General features: G+C 44.7%; 1 long non-coding RNA gene across 1 annotated transcript; it reads right to left on the reverse strand.

The window, feature by feature from the left end:
• Nucleotides 1-327: 327 nt before the first annotated feature.
• LOC149347607 (uncharacterized) lies at nt 328-5871 on the reverse strand. Its single transcript, XR_016292160.1, has 3 exons — nt 5252-5871; nt 3819-3870; nt 328-2440 (listed from the first exon to the last, which is right to left on the reverse strand). It is a non-coding gene; the product is annotated as an uncharacterized LOC149347607 (long non-coding RNA).
• Between the last annotated feature and the right edge of the window lie 709 nt (nt 5872-6580).

The following is a 6580-nucleotide window of genomic DNA, read 5'->3' on the forward strand; positions in this document are numbered from 1 at the left end:
AGATCTGCATGAAAATCAAACCACAGTGGTCGCCATTTCGGAGTCGATGAAACACAGTGAAAGGGTACAGCGCATGTGTAATCGCCTTATCTCCCACTCCTCCGGCCTGCATCGCTGAAGCAGCACGTTGGAGGCCAAAATGGCGCCCGTGACCTTATGTGAATACCTCCTATATGTTGCTCCCATGCGGTTGCTGTTTGCTGGTTTTAACTACAGGCACTTGTTTTGCTTTGCATCTTAACGTTGCCCTCAGTTGCATGGTACTGGAAGTGCAATAAGCATACCAATGCTCTTAAAACAAAACGCATTAATTTTACATCAAATACACTGGGTGACTGAGTTTTGGGGCTAACCGAGCAAGGTGGTGACTAAAACAGTTTCACAGTATACTCCGTTTGCCGTAGCATTTGCTATTTCCGTATTTCTAAGATTGTTATATTTTTGGCAGTATTCTACATGAGCTGGCTTTTAAGAATGAAGAAATGGGACAAACTGGACCACTGCACTGTAATAAAGTAATACCGTATGAAGGACACATCGCCATCTTAAATTTAGGACTGTCATGACATTACATGACTATTCGCCTACACACATGGCGAAACAATGGGTGCAAACACTAAAGTGTTGCAGGGAGAGCTTAGAAGATGAGCCGAAACTAGGGAGACCATTGACTGGCACCACCAACGAAGGTGTTCGACTCCCCCTGGATACAGCACACGCTCGGCAATTGTCTACGCGCCATGCAGTAGAACGACTGGGAATTACACAGAAGAGAGCATATTATACTATATCTAGGGATATTAGCTTCTTAAAAATTTCTGCTCAGTGGGTTCCATGTCTTGTCACTCCTGAGCAGCAATACGCTTGCTTGATTACTTATCATGGGCGAATATCGGTTCATCTCTGTACCATCAGTTAGAGAAACGGTATCAAGTTTTATGGAATGGCAAAGATATGTTGCTCACTGAGTGTCATGCGAAAGCTTACAACATTGCCGGATTCTATTACTGCGAACGTCTGAAGCGTCTGAAATAAAGAATGCGAGAAAGGAAACCAGGAGTCTTGTGCCATCAGGACAGCGTTCCAGCACACGCCTCAGCAAGTGCCTGGTAGTTACAGCTTGTTCTTCACTCGTAAGATCTGCAAGATGTTGCCCCCTCCTAATCTTTTTCCAAGCATGAAATGTTTCTTGCTGAGCAAAGTTTTGCCATTAACAATTAGGATGGCAGCTGGAGAATTTCGGTGTAAAGGTTTTTAAGCACCGCTGGAGGAAGGTGTCACCTTAGAGGACGAATATATAGAAACATACTTCGGAAAAGCTGGAAGTGGTTTTATTGTCTGGAGACTTAAATCGGCCGCCATATTTTTTATCACTACAAAAGGCATTCACTGATTACTTCAGGAAAGTGTCACGCCAGAAATACATGCATGCATGGCATGAGGCTGCTAATGAGTGCCGTACTCATCCTAAACAGGCTGCATCTGCAACATAATCAACAATAAAAATAACGAAGGAGACCCGGTACCGTATACGCCACAGGGAGGCTGTCTGAAATGAAGCTTGGCAGGAAACGATGCGTCTTTGATATGTTTAGCCTTATACCGCATTGACATTTCCTTGAGACCAAATAGAACAGTCGTTACATTCACATCAATGCCTGAATATATTTTCTTTCCCAGTAGCACGTTGCTGCCCACAAAGATAGACTGATACTGGAAAGGTGGGCCTTGATGTCTAAAACGTATCAAGAGTGCACTGCTTCAACGGAGTTTTCCGCTGCCGCGCTCATTTTGGGAAAGAGAATTTTAGTTTTTGCGACTGTGCGCTTGTGGAGGAAGCACGGTGAAGAAAGACAAGCTCCCTGAAAAATTCGGTGTTCAATCCTTTCACTCTAATGTTTTTCTGAAAATGTTGCAGTCCAGAAATAATTTGGTGTCGAACATCACACATAACGTGTTCTCTATCGCAGACGGTGTCTGCAGGTGCTTGTTTGGATTTCAGGCCTGTGAGCATGCGGCCAGTTAGTTTACATGAAGTTAGCAAAAATTCACAAGAGTCATAAGCCTTTCGAATCACTCCTCATCACTTCTGCGCTTAGTGCAAATACTAGGGAAGTACAGGCGTGTTGCAGGCGCAGTCACTCAATCAGCTCCAACAGTTTGCCCTTCAGCTAATAATGTGAGAAGCCAGTCTAGAAAAACTGACACGCTTACAGCTACTTCACAAAATGTTTATCACACCTTGTTATAAAGAGGGCGCTACGAGAACAGAAGGTGCTTCGTGGAGCCACGAGTTCTTCCTTCCATATAAATGGAATCAGAACAGAACTGTACCACGTGAACGGAAGCGGTTCTTACTTGAATATTTGGTGGAACAAGCATGCAGCGAATTCTGGAAGGGCTGACATGTCGGGGTCCATCATGTTCTCACAACGCATCGCTGGAAGTAAAAAAGAACGGAAAGCAGCATATTTTAGTTGGTTACGAGTTTTCTAGGAGGGAACTCACGTTGCTGATTTTGTAGAATACAGCATCAAATGCAGGGTCTCAAATGGTTGGTTTGAAAACAGGTGATATGCTTTTTTTTGTAGCTGATGGGATCGCTTCTCGCTTCCCATTTTGCACGCTTTCTCGCCCCTGATATGCCTGATGACAGCCTAAATGAACTGTATCGAAACGGCCCTTACAAAAACACACTAAAACCTCACCATGGTAGTCTTAACAGGAAAGTGACGTATTACAAATGGCTGCTCACAGGCGCGAGAGGCTTTGTATTCCATAAAATTCAACTGAAGCTACGTGATGTCCGGATATAGGACAAACTGACTTGTCAAAAGGGAACAAATGTGCTGTGTTCAGCTCCATAGCATGTAAGCAGGTAAAGTTGTCATGTGCCAAGAGATAAATATGCCTGTCAGAATAGAGGACCATGTTATAGTTTCAAAAAACATGGGCTTCTTTTCGAAATTAGGTTTTTTCTCCGGATCGACAACTTTTTTTCGCAAGAAGGAAGGAGAGGCGTCTACCTAATGGAAGTCTGTTTTTTGGAAATGGTGGCCCGAATAGGATAACACAGTTGAGCCCTGCGCAAGGAGGAAGACTGGAATCGCATTCCCAACCCATTAAGAAGATTTTAATGATGGCTGAAATAGCTTTGGTTTGAGTGTGCCAAGAACTGCACGTTCAGTGGTGTGACACACACTGTTTTAACGCATAGATGTACAGTGCATGTGCGAAAAGTTCTGTGTCAAAATAAGTGTCCAGAAAAGCCAAGAACTGTGTCTTTTACCGTAATAATGTTTTCTTTATGAGCACTCTAAATGCAGTGCAGTATATTAGAGTAATAAGCGCCGATACAACAGCATTTGTTATCCTTTATTTTTCCTCCTAAGTAAAAACACATTCAGTCACTGATTCAATAGCCCCGGTTTTTGTTTGAGGCTTAAAGTCAAGACTTCTGAATGAATATGCGCTTTTCAGTCGACGGTTGGGAAGACTAAAATGCACCTAAGCACCAAACGATTAAGAATAATGACTTCCCAGTGGCATTTATTCAGTGCAATGGAGCGAATGCGTGAGCAGACAGTCGTAATGAACCGATAAATAGTACAAGCATGAAGTTTGCAACGTAGCACATCTTCCCGGGGAGTAACCGAAGCAGCACAGGCAATCGTCCCAATATTGGGAAAATATTGGCAAATGTCGGTCCCAAAAAGGACCAGAGCAAATAAAACCATCCATTTGTAATCTTAGGCCCATTTCCTGTGCTGCGTGGGAGCACCATCACATATTCTATAACACAACAGGAGGGAACTCACCCACGAACTTCAGACCAGTGGGCTGAAGGACAGGTTCGTCGAAATAGGCATCCTACCAAAGAAACAGAAGGTTCTGGGTTATGCTACAGACTAGCGCCAGAAATATCCTTACAGGACGCGAGAAACATTTTTCAATTGAAGTCCTCATAAACAAGCCTACAAACGTTAGGACAGACAGGCGAAACGCTCGGCACCATTTGCTATTATTTGCAGTGTATTACATCTTTCGTAAAAAAATTAAATTTGTGTTCTATTTACTATGCTGCACAAAAAATTTCTGCATGAAATTCACATGCCCAAGCTGGTTCACGTTTGCCAAGCTTCAATGTGCCCGCAGTAGCAACATTCGTCTTTGAGGTGAAGGAGGCTGGTAGGTCGTCGGCCATCACGGAACAAACAAACAAAAAGTGTGCACAGGGCACATCAGTCAAGGGTGCTGCAATTGGTCCCCTTTAAGTCATTTCAATAGCGAAAGAACTCTCAGCCGCCGCGGTGGCTCACTGGCTATGGTGCTCGGCTGCTGTCCCGAAAGACGCGGGTTCGAATCCGGCCGCGGCGGTTGAATTTCTTTGGAGGAGAAATTCGAGTCCCGTGTACTGTGCGATGTCAGAGCACGTTAAAGAACCCCAGGTGGTCGAAATTTCCGGAGCCCTCCACTACGGCGTCTCTCATAGCCTTAGTCGCTTTGGGACGTTAAATCCCATAAACCAACCAACCAACCAAAGAACTCTCACTGCATTTCAATCTTAAGGAATAGAACTAAGAGGGAAGCAGTGAGTATTCTTAGTAACCAAGCTGCAGGGGAGTAGCTCCTCCCTCTTTTCGGCATTTTTTCGCCCATGCTATTTACGCACCACGTCGACATATTAAGACGTAGAAACGAAAATCGGAAGAGTGTTAGTTTGTCGACAAAAATAGATTCTCTCCTAAAAACCAGATGGCGCCACTAAGATTTTTTTTCTACCAGTGGCGTTTAACAACTCTTGAACAATATTTCTGGATACACCACTGCCAAGTGGCACGTTCTTTCGCATGGGCGTACGGAAGCGGGGGCAAGGGGTGAAACTGTAAAAAATGGTAGATGCCTAGAAGATTGCATAAATGACTTTGCACTGCATTTGGAATTTAGTGTTAAGCAAGGATTGTAGGATAATTACAAAGATTGCAGTTTTTTTTATCTCCCGGAAGCATGTTTGACCGCCATTTGCAACGTTTGCAATCAGAAATAGGCGAGGTGGTCGACGTCTAAACAGGCAACATGGAATCAATGTCGCTATCTCAGTAAGGAGGAACCTTAGACGCTTCCCGTGTCGAATACGTGGCATGATTTGAAAACTAAACAAAAGCATTCGCCGCTTTGTTTTTATACTCTGAAGCACGCTACTTTGAAAATGGGAACCATACCTATGTCCCCTTAACCAGCATTCACTCACCAGGGTTCCTGTCCAGCAGAGAGTCACAACGGCTGGCAGTTGGCACGTCACAATTCCAGAGACTTTGCTGGGAATCTGCTGCTGGTGCTTGGAAGGACAGCGCCATCTTTGGTGCGGAAATATGTCCACAGCTTAAACGAGGCGAAGTGGAGCCAATGCGATCGAGTGCTGAGCGACCACCTTGCGGTCATGATAGGAACTAAAGGGGAAAGGTTCCGAGTGCAAAGCTACACGACACCACCACAAGAAATATGCACGTCAATGATCATGGACAGATGACGTTTGCTTACCTCCATGTTTTGACAACTGAACTTACGAAGTGTTAAAAACAATAACATGTATGCATGCTGATCTTATTGGGTCATTTGAATTAGGTTCTCTGTACGTTCTACATGCGGGCCGTCACTTTGGCATCATTCATTTTCACACACATCGATAACATTCCTAAGAAAATTTGACTATGACGAATTCCCGAGCAGAGCTCTACGGCGCCAAACCTGAGGTCTGCATATTTGCAACCCGAAATTCGCAGTCGTCGTTTAGGTAAACTGCCACCTGTATGCAAAGAAAAACTTCGGAAACCCCTCGCCAGTTTTCACATCTGACGTGTGTGGAGGTGACAGAAGATGTACTGCAGTATCACGGGATTGGATTAAAACAGTGACGTGATCCGCAGCTCTAGCGGGTACCAATAAAGGGGCATGATGCGTAACTGCTCGTACAGAGAGAATGTATTTTTGAGTAGTCTAATCACGCTTGTATGCTAAACCTCTGCGCATGGAGCATGCACAGGAAGTCGTGCTCTCTCGCCAGTAGGCTGCTTTGATAAAGTGGCCCAACCATCGGGCACGTAGACGCCTTCGCTATATGATATTCCCTTCCAGGTCATAAAGCTGCCTCTCTGAGTGTAAGAAAGCAACAACGGTTGACTTACTTATGAAGTTGATTCAGGCTCTGAAGCCCCCCGGTATCCAGGTACCACGTCCGAAGGAACGCCAGCTCTGCGATGACACCAGGAGAAAGTGCTAGAGCGTAAACTGGTGATTACATGCTATTAGTGACGACCTCCCACGGTTAATGAAACGAGCGTTTCAGTCAAAGGCTGTACACATACTCCAGGGATACAACAGCAGTAGTCACTTTGAGGAAACAGTGCCCAAAATTGCGCGCGCATTGTAATTCAGTAGACGCAAAGGCGCAAATCTACGTGCGCTAAAACTAGGGAACGTAGCACCGATTTCTACTTCAAGCTTCTGCTCCGGTTGAAGGCAGCGCTAACCATCAGTTTTTTTCAAATCTGAATTAATGCCCAGGTGCCAGGTGACCATA

The sequence above is a fragment of the Amblyomma mixtum genome, chromosome 4, assembly GCF_055824585.1.
Source record: "Amblyomma mixtum isolate Tamu chromosome 4, ASM5582458v1, whole genome shotgun sequence".
NCBI lineage: Eukaryota > Metazoa > Arthropoda > Arachnida > Ixodida > Ixodidae > Amblyomma > Amblyomma mixtum.